At 41.9% G+C, this 15,258-nt stretch overlaps 1 protein-coding gene across 3 annotated transcripts in view; it reads left to right on the top strand.

Annotated features, from left to right (window-relative positions):
• The first annotated feature begins 502 nt into the window (after positions 1–502).
• Positions 503–15,258, top strand: part of ELOVL7 (ELOVL fatty acid elongase 7) — a 50,866-nt gene continuing 36,110 nt past the window's right edge. The window contains exon 1 of one of the 3 annotated variants that reach the window (XM_014053869.2): positions 503–687. The gene's annotated coding sequence lies outside the window, so the exon portion shown is untranslated. The remainder of the gene's footprint in view (positions 688–15,258) is intronic. The other 2 variants (XM_087715542.1, XM_087715541.1) reach the window with 2 other exon arrangements.

Below are 15,258 nucleotides of genomic sequence, written 5' to 3'. Positions count from 1 at the left end.
GACGTTTCCCTTCTCATCCAAGAAGCTTCTGGAGAGCTGAGAAGCAAAACGTGTTCAAAGAAAAAACAGAAAGCCCAGTTGCCTTTTGAAAAAAGCTCCTTTGGGACAACTATTGACCTGGATGGCTGAGAATCCCCATAGGCAAGGTTAGCATTCATTTATTACCATGCCTGCTTACCCGATCGCTTGGAGTTGAGCTCATTTTATTGGGCAGCCGTATGGGCAGGCGGAGGGAGAGGGGAAAAATGCAGTATAATTAAAACACTCATTTCAAAAACTTCGGCGCCCAAAGCGCCCCCTTCTGCCACCTGCCCTAGAAGCCTGAGCAGAGGTGCGTTGGTTGCTTGACGTCCAAGAAACACGTGCGGAGGCGACTGAGGAAGGGGAAGGTAAGCAGGTGAAAAAAATGAGTCACAACTCACTCCGGCCAATCCCAATGGGCGGATTCTGCGAGGCAGCGGCAGGGCTGGGCTGCACTAGAGCGCGAACCACCACGGCCGCTTCTATTCTCCCGAGCGCAGTTGCTGGTTGCCTTCTGCTGCGCGGGCGCGGGCAAGCAGGAGTCCGTCTCCGCGCAGGGCGGCTAAGTGAGCGCAAGTGCCTCTCTCGTTTCGGACCCAGCTCAAGCCCTGCGGAACTTGGTGGGAGGCGTCCTTTTTCAGGACTGTCTAGAGCCGGCGCTGCCAGGTTAGTTCCTCTCGTTACTTAGGGCGCGGCAGACTGTTAAAGAGCCGGATTTCAGGCTGCTTTTTCTGACTTCCCAGTTATGTTCAACGTAGGGATCGCATCGAGTACGATTCATCTCCCCAGGGGACCAGGCAGCGAGTGAGATGCCGGGTTTATGGAGCAGGTGGCGAAATCCTGGGAGAAGCGAGAGCGCCACGAGCGGTTCGTTGAGCTGGGTTTTGCTTAATCAAGCCCGACCAACTGGATTCTCTTCATATAGGAGAAGCCTTAAGTCAACAATCCGCTCTCAAACAAAGGTTATAGCTTCACCTGGGGTGCGGGCTACATCCGTGACTACTTGGGTGGGAGCTGCTGTGGGAATTGAGGGACGTCAGGAGATGGTGGATGTGCGCGCTGTCCTGTCCCTGGATCGCTTCCGCGGCACCCTTAGCAAAGCTTTCCTGGCGCTGGGGTCCCCAGGTGTCTCCTTCGGCTGCCAGGCTGCTGTTAAAACTGGTGGATACTAATAGAGAAAGACTGGCCTAAGAGTAATTTAGCAGGTGGGAAAGACCTTTTGGGAAACTCAGGTTGGAGTGTGGAGTATTGTGTCTGGCTACCTTATTACTGTTGACATGTAAATGATATAGTAGTAGTAGTAGTAGTAGTAGTAGTAGTAGTAGTAGTAGTAGTAGTAGTAGTAGTAATGATGTACTGATTGATACCTAGGACACTGGCAGTAACCCGTATCAACCATTAACACCAGTCAATGGTATTTGTGATACATTTTTGAATGTTCAGTTGACTGGGTTTCATGTTTAATGAACAAAATATAATAATAAGAGATGATGGTGGAGATGATGATGATGATGATGATGATGATGATGATGATGATGATGATGATGATGATGATACTTGGTAGATACATAGGACGTTGGCAGCAACCTGTATCAACCATTAGCACCAGTCAATGGTACTTGTGACACATTTTTGAATGTTCAGTTGACTGCATTTCATTTTTAATAGCCTTTATTGTCATTATACATCATGTATAAAGTGATGGAGTCCGATTGGCCCGGTCTGAGCCCTCCTTCTTAGCAGGAGACTACATTTTGCCTGGATCTTCACAGCACTCTAGACTAGACTGCAATGGATAGTTTGTATTTAAATCTGTTGTGGCAACCAGGCCTCTCCGTCAAGTTTTTTTTTTTTTAATATGGTTTAGTTGTGCAGACATTGGTGATCTGCAGTGTACAGGCAATGTTGCTTAATTCCGTATTTGATAGATTGTGTGAACTGTTGGAGAAGGAATTCGTGGCCCCAAGGCTTCTTGGCGCTGGGCATTCAAACCCCAAAGCGACCCCATTGGAGACCAAAGATTCCCTCCCCATCCCACCCTCCTCCCCCGGCTTGTGAAATCGCTCGTGCCGGAGGTGCTTGGAATAGTTGTGATCGTTGTCTAGCCATTCACACGCGACTTGCCCTGACCGGATCAAGAACGTGGCGGCTACCCTGCACTCTCGGGGAAGGTGAGCCGCGAGTTCCCCAAGCCTGCCTGCTAAAAGTTGCTCGCCTGTCCGGGAAGGGCGACCCGAGAAATGAGCAGAACTTGCTTGCTTAGTGGGGCGGCTCGGTTTACGGACGGCGTCCTTTCCTCTCCAGTTCCTCCACTCTCGTTTCTTCTTCTTCCGTGGGCTACCTGGGTTTGTTTTGCGAGAACCCCGTGCGCCTTGGGAAAGATGGTTTTTAAAGACACGCATCTGCTATCCTAGACTTCTGTAACCGATTGCCGGCAAAGCTTTTGATTTACGTTTTCCCTACCGGCATCTTCAGGTTTTAGGTTTTGTCATCTCTAGATAGGGCGGGGAAAAAACATCTTCCTGAAACGTTGCGTAGTAAGTGCTATTTTGGATGAATCAAAGGTATGATTCAGTCAAAAGCAGTTTCCTTTTTTTTTTCCTCGTGGAGGACGAACCGGTGATGGGGTATTATTTTCTGCATTGCACAAAGTTTTTAATGCATATGATGATATCTGGTGAGAATTGGGTGGCTCATTTCAGCCATATCTGTGAAGCTTGTCATTTGGGATTTTTTTGTGTACTTACCCAATCAGATATGAGCCAGATGTCACACTAAGTATGAACTTACTTTAATTAAAAATAGTGGGATATTTAAAAAGATAATGTTTCACTTATTTTTATTGCTGCAGTCTAACACAACTTTTAGGAAACTAACTTGATCAAGCTTTTGTGCATATTCTCAAGTTCAGCCTTTCTGTTAGTTCTCAGATTGGCTGAGAAAACTACCAAGGGTTAATTATTATTTTTTTGTGCCGTCATGAGATTTCAGCCATTGTAAATGAAAGTGTGTATTGTATGGGGAAGGGTAAAAACTCTGGCCTGACTAGTTGAATTACTAAAGAAGAAAACTCTTTTCATGAAGCAGGTTTGAAAAATCCCTCTAGGATTTGTCATGCTAATAGATTGTGGGGGAAAAATGCACCTAGCTGACATAAACATAAAGTCAAATTACTTAAGTAAAATAATAATAAGATGGACTGACAAACCTAGTTTGTTCGGTTGCTGCTCTTTTATCTCCTTCAGTAACAATACTTCATTGAATAAAATGCCTAATAGTACTGAAGCACAATAAGGCACACTCCAGATATTCATATAAATAAACACTCAGAATTAATATGGCTGTTAATTCTGGGAGTTGCAATCCCAAAACATGAAGTTTCCCATTTTTTCTTACAAATTATTTCTAATCTAATCTTTGCATCTGCTTTTCTTATTATCAAGAAAAAGCTAGTATGACCTGTAGTTTTGTAATAGTTGGTTTTAATTAACTAAGTTAGCTGTGAACTTATCTCATGTTATCTCATCTCTGAGAGAACGCCTCCTGCCATATATCTCCCAACGGCCAATTAGATCTCACAGGTTGGGCCTTCTCCGGGTGCCGTCGACCGGACAATGCCAGCTGGCGGCTCCTCAGGGAAGAGCCTTCTCTGTAGCTGCTCTGGCCCTGTGGAACGATCTACCCGTAGAGATCCGGACCCTTCCCACTCTCTCGGCCTTCCGAAAAGCCACCAAATCCTGGCTGTTCCGGCAGGCCTGGGGCTGTTGAATAAGGTCCAGCCCCACTTAAATGGAATGTATAGTGTGTTGTTTTTAAAATTATATGTTATTTTTTAATTCTTATTTTTATCTTGCTGTAAGCTGCCCAGAGTCCCACGGGATTGGGTGGCATACAAATTTATTAAATTGCTAAATTGTTAGGCAAGTTTCTTGATTCCTTCTCACAGTGTATGATAGAAGATATGATTTGATCATGCAGTGTAATTCTTTAGCTAAAGGATAATGAACAATTTCGTTTGCTCTTTGAGTAAAATCCACATGTTTTTAAAGATAGGTTCATTATGTGCAATTTATAATTAGAGCAAAAAGTGAGACGGTGCCTTCAATGTATGCCACAAGCCACCAAGGGGTGATGAATTCTCATTTGGAAGGCAAGTAAGGCAGAGTAGATGCATTGTTTTCCTTGTTACTAATTAGATTAAATTCATACTTGAGGAAATGAGGAAGTAAATAGAGTGACACAACTCCTGGATGATTGCTACAAGGCTGGAAGTCATACATAAAAAAGTCAAAGTATCATATATTTTAATAATAGTCCTTGGTTATGGGTAGTCCTGAACTACCCTACTCAATTGGGTAGCCACAATTAGAACCAGAATCTTGGTCTTTGAGTGAAGTGGTTGTTAAACAAGATGCCCATGTAACTGCTTCCCTCAGTGACTATAATCGGGGCACTCTGAGTTATGGCTGTTAAACAGATGGGAGTTCTAGGTGAGAACTGTAGGGTACTTGGAGGGGAGACCCTGGAAAAATCCATGGCAGCTGGAGGGAGGGAAATCTTTCATTGGGCTGTAAGAACAGAACTAAAATCCCTGTCCTCTGGGGAGAAATCCTTTGTTGGGTAGCCGGAATGCAATTAAAATCCTAAAGATTGAAGCTCTCTTTTGCAATGACTCAGCAGATAAAGAAGCTGAGCCAGTGATGAGATTCAAATTTTTTAACTATCGTTTCTGTGGGTGTGGCAGGGGAAGGATACTGCAAAATCCCTATTCCTTCCCCATTCCAGGGGAAGGATAATGCAAAATCCCCATTCCTTCCCCACCCCACTAACCTGCTTTCCAGCTCCGTTCTCCTGTGCAGGGCAACAAAAGAAGTTCAGCTGGGACTCGGGAGGCTGCAAATAGATCAAGGGCAGGACCAGCCAGAAGTAGTATTTGCCGGTTCTCCGAACTACTCAAAATTTCCATTACCAGTTCTGAAGAACCAGTTAGAACCCACTGAATACCACTTCTGAGCTGAGCTTAATAGAAAGCTGACAGTCCTGGTTTGAGACCCAAGTGCTACACAATGGGGTGAGTTCCTGTTACTTGCCCCATTTCCTGCCCACCTAGCAGTTCGAAAACATGCAAATGCAAGTAGATAAAAAATGCTGTGACCTTTGGTGGGAAGGTCACAGCATTCCGTGCACCTTGCCATATAATCATGCTGGGGATGGAGGGAAGGGAAAATCCTTGTTGTGCTGGAAATCTCAGCTTGATGCCAAGCAGAGATTCCCTCTTGGCAAGATCTCAATTAAAGCACTGCCCTAATTGGAGACAATGTCAGCTCCGTCTGAAGCTGAGATTCCCCACCCCTACCCTAGCAGGCAGCTATTTTAGCTGGGTGTCCAGAGAACTCCTCTGGGCAAGCAGCCTCAAATCTTCCCTGCTGACTTGACTGATTGAGAAGTACTTTGCAGCTGGTAGTGAGCACAAACAGTTTGCCAAGCACCCTAGATAATGATCACATGGGTGCGGGTTATGATTTACACTGCTAGAAATGCTTTATGGGCTATAATTCACCTTTTCTGGGGTCATCATAACTTCTAATGGTCATTAAATGACTGGTTATGTTGAGGACAACCTGTACTTTCATTGCCTTGATAATAACCTCTGCCCCATGGGGTGAACAATGCAATGTGGTTTAGGCTTGGCTTAATATGTTATATGATACCCCGTTGTTGCAATTTATAGAGTTGCAGTTGGTTTTAAAATATTTTGTGTGATAGGTGTGTTGACACATGATTTCAGTACAGCATCCAGATAGTCTGTTCACTTCTTCTGAGAGAAAAGTAGTGAAAGGTTCCTGTTGAAGCTCTCCTACAATGTTGATTCAAAGCCATTTTTGACATTTCATTTCTAGTGGTCTGAACCGTATGAACCATTTTGTCAGAGGTTAAGAAGGGCTGATATTTTTCTCATCAAAGTTTTCCTCCCTCCACTCATATCCAAGCTCTGTCAGAATGGTATAAAGAGCTCACCTTCTCTTAAAGTCTCAGAGTGGATGATGCAGATGTTGTATCGTATATGTTATATTATACAGTATATGTCAAACTCGATTTCATTGAGGGCCGCATCAAAGTTGTGTTTGACTTTGGGGGGAGGGACAAAGTGGGCGTAGCTGGGGTGGGCATGGCCAGCTCGACATCACTCGTATCAGGGAAGCCTGTGGTGGTCCGAGTGCTTTGTAAGAGAAAATGGGCTCCTCAGCTCTGCTTTTGGCTGCGACAGCCTCTTGCACCCTCTGCCAGTGAAAACAGAGCTCAGGAGGCTGTCGCAACCAAAAGCAGAGCTGGAGAGTCATTTTGACTGGCAGAAGCACCACGGGCCAGGCCTTTGCTGTTTCCAAGATGGCCATGTGGGCCAGATTTAAGCACCCTGCAGGCCGGATCCAGGCCTTGAGTTTGATACCCCTGTTATATTATGTCGTGCCCCCATGTACAATTTTTACCTGACCATCATCCTTTGGATGGGGGAGGTAATCTATTTTTATATATCCAGTGGTGTTCTCACTTAAGTGACCACAAGCAGGCACCACATTACTGGCTTCATCCTTATTGGGAATCTAAAGCCAGATGTAGCCAGATGTTATTCAGTAGGGTTCAAGCATTGAATCTTTGAACTTTAGATAGCTATATGCAGTGCAATAGTTTTATCAGAGAAAAAATGTGCAAAATATAAGACATTTGGAGGAAGGCTTTTGAAATTTCATAAAATCAGTCAGATTTACCCCTCTGATTGTCGATTCCAAGCTGATTTTCCTAGTTCCTTAACTATGAAAGGAATTCCACAATGAAATTAGTGCATATATTTCCTTCACTAAAAGTCTTTCAAACAGAAACTGGAAAACAAATGGTGATCTAGTTCTGATTTTCTTCATCAAGTCTTGGAATCAACCAAATGACCTATAATATTTGATCTGTTCTTATGTGAATAAGGGATGTGGTGGCTCAGTGGCTAAGGTGCTGAGCTTGTCAATCAGAAAGTCGGTAGTTCGGTGGTTTTAATCCCTAGCGCTGCATAACTGAGTGAGCTCCCGTTACTTGTCCCAGCTTCCGCCAACCTAGCAGTTTGAAAGCATGCAAAAATACAAGTAGAAAAATAGGAACCACCTTTGGTAGGAAGGTAACAGCATTCAGCATTTAGTCATGACGGCCACATGACCACAGAGACGTCTTGAAACAGCTCTGGCTCTTTGGCTTTGAAATGGAGATGAGCACCACCCCGTAGAATCGGGAATGACTAGCACATAAGTGTGAGCGGAATCTTTACCTTTATGTTAAAGTTCCTGATATACCAGGAACAATGATATGTATTTGTGCAAGTACTAACAATAACCAGAGTACATAGGAATGTTGTCAGTTTAAATTTTCACCAATATAAAAATCAGAATCAATAATCTTGATTGTATCATTTTCCCAGGGAGAAGAAAATTCAGCTGAAATTCTTATGGGTGGGTGTGGAAATCTTGTCCTTATCTTGCTTATAGCACATCCATAAGTGAAGCCTTTTTTACTGTATTATTTTTCCTGTAAACTCATCCCGTCTGAGTTCTGTGCTTTAAATTAGGGAGCAAATTCTTGAAAGTTTGGGAGGATTTCCACCTCTTGAATTTCTGGAAGGCCATAGAAGATTCTTCTGTGTCATGGTGTCAGGAGGAGGGATGAAAAAGTTCAGACTATTCTTTAAATGAAAGACAAACTGACAAACTGCTCACATTCATTCTTCAAAGTCATAAAATGCTCTGGTGGCCCAAATAATAACAATTGAGGACTGCTTTTCTATTGGTTAGAAGTGGGGTTTTAATCGTAAAGAAATGCTGAAAAAAATGCATGGCTGTAAACAGTAACAGAGTTGGAAAGGACCTTGGAGGTCATCTAGTCTAACCCCCTGCTCACTCAGGAGACCTGTACTAGTGATTCAAACCGCCGAACTGCCAACCTTTCTGATCGACAAGCTCAGTGTCTTAGCCACTGAGCCACCTAGTGAGCAAGATATTCAGAGACACAGAATGCTGGAATATTCCAAGGATTGTCCTCTCAAATTAATCATAGTGGAACCCAACATATGGGAACTATTTTGAAATAAGGTTTTTTTCTCCAAATGAGACAAGTAGCCAAAACAACAACAGCAACAACAAAAACCTAGCAGCATTGGTAATAGAACTAAAACATTGCTACAAAAATGACTCTCCCTTTGAGAACTTTGGATGTTCTAGGATTAATTTCTGCTATATCCAAATTAATTGCTAGTCTAGGATTAGATGTGATTAGGGGTGTGATTATATTATATAATTTTACAACAAGATGGTGTTACATGTGATGGTTAAGATCCAGCAGCTTGATCATAACCTTGATTAAAATTCCAATTCCGTGTAGAGGGACTAAGGGGAAAACATGTCCCCAAAAGAGACAGAGCTTTAGTCTTTTGTAAAGAAGTCTTCCCTACCCCACTTAGGTTTATAGAACCCATTCAAGTCCTCATGGAAACTTACGGTTGTATGGAACCAGTTTGAGGAAAACCACCCTAGATTTCTGTGCCCAGACCTGGACGCACCATTTCAAGTAAGACCTGACCATTCACAAACAGAATGGGCTAATTATTTCCCATAAACTGGGCTCTCTACTCCTGTTAATAACACTTTAGAATAGCATTTGCCCTTTGAGAGTTGCGTCCAATCATTGGCATATGGCATAGTAGAACACCACATTCTTTTTCTTCCCACTGAAACTAGTATCAAGCCAGATCTCCCCCATCCTGTATTTATCCTTTTTATTTATTTTCCTCAGATGAAAACCTTTGTTACTCACTTTAAATCTTTATTTCACTTGAGTATTTAATCCAGAATAACTTTTTGAGTCGTCTTTTCCTCTTCTAGCTCCTCCTCCTAGTTTTTTGTAATTTGCAAAATGACTAATCATTTCTTCATCCCTTTCGTGAATAAGGTTGCCCCATAGCTGTGGGGTAAGATACTCAGTTCTACTCTTCTACCTCTTATGCAGAACCACTTCTGAGTACTCTCTGGGTACAATTATTTAGCCAGTTACACATTTATATAACAACAACAACAACAACAACAACAACAATAGTAATAATCTATCCCTAATAATTTTGTTTTTATGGACCTTGGAGTCAGTTTTAGGGACAAGGTGGGCAGGCCAGTGCAGTTTTCTTGGTAACATTTTCAAAGATGATTTGTCAGAAATGCCTTCTGAGATGTCTTCTGACTCTCCTGTTTTAGGATTGAGAAAAGAGTCACCCAGCTGACTTTCATGAGTAGGATAGAACTAGAACTTGGGTTTTCCTGGTCTAGTTCAGCATTTTAACCACAAGACTGAGTTGGCTTTTCCCCACATCAGATTATTTTGTTTAACAAAGATACCCTGAAGTAATTTGCCACAAGCTTTGCTGAGGTCAAGGTACATGATGTCTGCACTATACCCCCAATTTGTGACAGTAGTCATTCTGTCAGAAACCTGAGATAAGATTAATCTGGCATCACTTGTTTGTGATAAACTTATGCTGGCTTCTGTTAATTGTTGTATTGCCATCCAAGTGCTCACAAATCTGTTTAATAATCAGGTTTAGGTGCCAAGATGGCAGACTTGTAATTTCATGGGTTGGCTCCCCCCTCCTTTTTTTTTTAAAGATAGGAATAACGTTTGCTCTCCTACAATCTTCTAGAACGTTATCTGTTCTCCAGAAATTCTCAGTCAGCAGCACTTCAGTCACACCTCCATTAGTTTCTTCAGTAACCTAGCTTCCTTTTGTGGCCACGCACCATGGCCACACACCACTAAGACTTAAGATATAAATCTTAACATTTCTTCAAGCTTTTGCAGACCACCTCTGATGAATTTGCCTTCCCCCTCGGATCCATGGGCCACAGGTTGAGAATCACTGACCTAGTATATAATTTATCTGGACCCAGAGACCTAAATCCATTAAAATTAATTGAGTGTTTTATTTATTTTTTAATCTCATCTGTCCGGAACTACAGCTCTCATTCACAGTTAATAACACCGTTATGGCCAGGAAAGTTTTCATATACTTTTTAAAATAAGACAACTCAAAAATAAGAGTTAATTACCCCTTTCTCTTCATATCTGTGACCTCATTGTTTTATCTTTGTCAAAAAGCAGTTGTTCTGATTTCTGTTATAATCTGTATTTTCTGGCAACTACTCTATATCCTTTTCTGATTATACCACCCTGCTTTAATAAGTGTGTGAAGAAAGAAAACATTCCCTTTTTTTCCCTTGAGAAAGCACTTTGTGACCCTTCCAAAAAGTTGATCTATTTTTCCTTCTAGAACAGATTGTTTGCAGGTGTGACATCTATATCTTGAATTGCAAGATTTCTATCCATTCCTGACTTGTTTTTCTCCTTCAGGATTTCTCATCATTGGATCATGCCTGTGTGTAGGCTGGTCAAAATCTGATCTGCCTACACCCAGTATATCCAGCCAATTCTTTTTCCTTTTGATAACATCAACTCAAAGACAGTTTGGCTATTTTCTTCCTGTTGGTAAGAATTAACTCCATAATAGCAGGTCTCCGTGTTCCTTGTTCTGCCTTTTGACTGACATTGTCAGCAAAAGAAGGCAAGAATTTGTTGGACCTTTCGCACAGCAAGATTTCAAACACATGTCAGGGTAGCTAAACTCTTTCTGTTGTCATTGATACATATTGCTTTGAAAGCTTCATTATTTGATACAGAAAGACCTATTCCCTAACTTCTGTCTGCCTAGGTAGCTGATAAAAAACTTCCAGAACAAAATCACTTTTGTTTTTCTGTCCTTTTATTCTTATTCAAATACTATTAACAGGATTTCTGTGCTCAGTTGTGTGATTTGCAACTAGGCCAGGGGTGGGTTCCTGCCAGTTCTAACCTCTTCTATAGAAGAGGTTCCAGAAATCTACAGTACCGTTTAGAACCGATTTCAGCTCCCTCCCCCCGCCTGTCAGCACATCATCAAGATGAAGAGCGAGAGGAGGAATTCTGGGAGTTGAAGTCCACAACTGTTACAGCTTTCAAGTTTGAACACCTCTGGTTTTTTTTTTGTAAAGCGTTAGGGTTGCAAGGGTCTTGTAACTTGACAGCTTTAAGACATGCGTGCTTCAAATGCCAGAGTTTCTGAGCCAACATTTGGTTGCTAAGCAAGAGCATTGTTAAGTGAGTTTCACCACATTTTACAAGTTGGCCATGCCCACCCAGTCACATGACTGCCAAGCCACTCCCACCCGGTCACATGGCCGGCAAGCGACTCCCACAAAGCAGGCCACACCTACAGAAGAGGTTCTAAAAAATTTTGAAACCCACCACTGATCTAGGCATATATTTTCTTAATATACAGCACAATACTATCCCCCCCTTTTTTGGAATCTATTAAATTCTGGCCTTCCATGACTCTGTTCCCATCCTGAGTGTCATGTCTATATGGCTCTTTGCCCGGGCTTTAATTTAGTGGTGTAAACTATGCAGAATCAATTTATTGATGTTGAGAATAAGGGATTAAAAATACCAAGACTTGAATTAATGTGACTTGCCTATGGCAGATTACAAGTTTGTAAATAAATTACAGTGTTAATGCAACACCTACTTATACAGTGCAATACTTATGTCTCATTCCACAATAATGTTAGCAAGGTCCAATAATGTTAGATCTGAGAAGAGAAAAAGAAAGTGGGGCATATATCTTAGCAGGGCTGTGTCTCTAAATTTAAAACAGTAATTCTCTTCTCCCAGATAAAATGCTTAAGTTAAAAGACTGCCAAGAGTCACTCTATGAGGGTGAATAAACCATAAATACTGGTAGTTTAAAGTACCTAGACTGAGTGACTCAAATGTCTCTCTTATTGCATTGTGTAATTTTTATTTTACTTCGGTCTGGGGGATTTGAAGGATTTGAGTGTTCTAGTTTTATTTTAAAAAAAGAATGTGTCTGTCCCTGTGAAGAGTATAGGCCATCCTCTGTTCCTTTATGAATACATATTAATACATCTAACTTTATTAAATAAAAATGTACACAAATAAGTTTAAATATTTCTCTTATCTTATAATGTAAAACTTAACAAAATAGTAGCTTCCTAAAGCATCTATGACTTCCATTCAATTTATTTTTACTTTATTTTCATTTTATGCTTTTGCTTTTGATATTCATGGTCAGCTCATCAACAGAAGGCCAAGATACACGGTAGGTAAGATTTAGATCATACAAAGTTATACAAATTCACTGAGCAAATTTGGATGTGGGACCAATTATTAGCTATTTCTTTCAGAGCCATTAGTTCACATAAGGAAACTTTCTCATTATGAAATTAAAAATGAGCCTGCTGGGAGAAGAATGATGCTCAATATACTTGATTATTTATTGTTGTTCAGTTGCTAAGTCATGTCTAACTGTTCATGGCCACATGGATCATAACACACTAGGTTTTCCTGTCCTCCACTGTCTTCCAGAATTTACCAAAAATTCATGTTTATTGCATCCATGACACCATCTAACCACCTCATCTTCTGCTGTCCCCTTTTCCTTTTGTCTTCAATTTTTCTAGGGTCTTTTCTAGTGAGTCCTCTGTTAATTAAGACACTTGATTATACTGAGGAATAATACCCATTTCATCTTTAAATTAATTCACAGTTCAGATGTTGGGGAATTTATTTCTTAGTACTTTAAATTTTATCAATAGTAACTTCAAGTAAGTAATCCTCGGGGATCTAGGAAATAGATCAGTTCAGCATAGGTTAACAAAATAGTCAGGTTTTAATAATCATCTTTGATTCCTTTTTAAAAGTTGATTTCTGAGTCTTCATAGCTACCGTATTTGAACTGACATAAAACTCAGCATCCTGGAAATCTCTTCTGTGATAATTTTGTACCTGGGTTTCAGGAGATTGTGAACAGAATATAAACATGTATCCAGATTTCTACTCAGATAACATAGTCTTACTTTACTATTTACTGTTTTTAAAAAGTGTGAGATTATAACTAAATATGAGAAGTGATAGGCCTCCATTCCAGGGGTGGGTTCCTGCCAGTTCTAAACTCTTCTATAGAAGAAGTTCCACACATCTACTGTGCCATTTAGAACCAGTTCCAGCTCCCTCCCCCCTGCCTGTCCACACCACGCTTGCCCTCCCACCACTCACTGATTGGCTGGCTCACCAATCGCCCAGCCTGCCTCTAAGAGTGCTATCTAAATCTTAAAGTCTTAAAGCTGTCAAGTTTGAACACCCCTGGGTTTTTTTTTCTAAAGGGTTAGGGGTGCAAGGGTCTTGTAACTTGACAGCTTTAAGATTTGCGTGCTTCAAATGCCAGAGTTTCTGAGCTAACATTTTGGTTGCTAAGCAAGAGCGTTAAGTGAGTTTCACCACATTTTACAAGTTGGCCACGCCCACCCAGTCACCTGGCTGCCAAGCCACTCCCACTCGGTCACATGGCTGGCAAGCCACTCCCACCCAGTCACAAGGCCGGCAAGCCGCTCCCACTAAGCCAGCCACACCTACAGAAGAGGTTCTAAAAAATTTTGAAACCCACCACTGCTCCATTCTAACTGCATATTCTGTTCATAAAAGTGTACCTTGAAACTGGGTTAGAAATCCAAGTTTCTCAAATTGCTGTCAGTGTTACTCTGTGCATTACTTGTATGGTTAAAACGAATTCCTGGAGACAATAGCTTATTCCCCATTCTATTGCTTGATGATTGACAAATAGAAACTAGAAGCTCTACTATATTTGATAGGGCGAGTTAGTCTTTATCAGAAACTGAACCTTTCAGCAAGCAGAGAAAGAGATAAGACAACCACTTGATAGTAGAAGACAACAATTTCTGTTTAAATAGCCTCTTTGCATATGCTCTTGGCATTGCTTTCATGATGATTTGAGTACTTAAATAGTTCCCTGTATTACATGTGCACAAATAAAGGGCAAATTTCAACCAAGGTTTGTATTTTGGACAGACTGTTTTGAAAAATATGAAGATTCCTTAGGACAGTGATGGTCCTAAGGAACACGGCTATGTGGGCACACGCACATGCTCGTTGCGGCCACGCTCCGGAAGAGCCAAACTTCCAGAACACATGCGTGACCAACAATCAGCTGGCCAGCATGCATGCGCAGGGATTGTGCTGCGGAAAATCCGGGTTCTGGTGCACAGGTGCAACTGACAATCAACTGGCCAACGTGCATGTGCACACTGGCTTTCGGCACTGCCATGCACATTAAGGACAGCTGATCATCGCGTGCACATGTGCGCCAGAAACCCAGAAGACAAACAGGCAAGGCTGTGCATGCCGGACGACATGGCTTTGTGTGCCACTTTGGGCATGTGTGCCATAGGTTCTCCATCATGGCCTTAGGATGTATATCAACATTCTGATAGCTTAATCTTGAAAAGTTTGGGGGTTTGAATTTTGGTACTGCTGTATTTCCTTAGATGCATGTATATACAGGTGTTTGGAAGCTACTTCGTTTAGTTGCAGTAGTGTAGTATGTAGTTAATTACAGTAGGTATTCCCAAACACATATCCTGTACAATGAATGTCATACTTGAATTCGTGGTCACTTGAATTTTCACTGAACAAAAAACTAAAATTCCAGGGTTGTTACAAATTATCTTAAGATAATTGAACTTCAATTTGATGCATTTATATGTACTTGCTTTATTACTTCCTATTAAATAGGAACACTTAATAGTTTATTGTTGTGGCCCAGCAGGAGCCATTGGAGCTTCCGACAGACTCTGATAGCGAGGGACCCTATGAGTCGGCTCTGGAAGATGTGGAGGACCCTGGGCAGGGTTCAGACTCCGAGCAGGAACCAGAGAGGCTGGTTGGCCACCAGGAGGTGCTGAGGCATGGAGCAGCAGTGAAAGCCAAAGAGAGTTTGTCCCTGACGTCAGGCCCTGGAGCAGTGGGGAGGAGCAAAGGGAGTTGGTCCCGGACTCCAGACAGAGAAGGGCGGAGAAGCACAGGCAGCAATTACGGAGACATAGGAGATAATCAGGCCCAGGTGGTTGTGATTTGGCTCCTCCCAAGAGAGTATATAAGAAGAGACTTTGGGAGGAGACCTTTTGACACAACTGTTTTACTAAGCTGGAGAAGCTCTTGTATGTATCTCTTATCTGTGGGAGTCTGGGTTGCTGCCAAAGTCTTGTCCGTGAGTAATTACTGTGAATAAAGCGTAGCTAACAGTAACCT

The sequence above is a fragment of the Thamnophis sirtalis genome, unplaced genomic scaffold, assembly GCF_051295495.1.
Source record: "Thamnophis sirtalis isolate CommonGarterSnake01/CBP01778 unplaced genomic scaffold, rThaSir2_p1.2 scaffold_5, whole genome shotgun sequence".
NCBI classification, from domain to species: Eukaryota; Metazoa; Chordata; class Lepidosauria; order Squamata; family Natricidae; genus Thamnophis; species Thamnophis sirtalis.
This window is presented reverse-complemented; position numbering and strand designations above follow the sequence as displayed.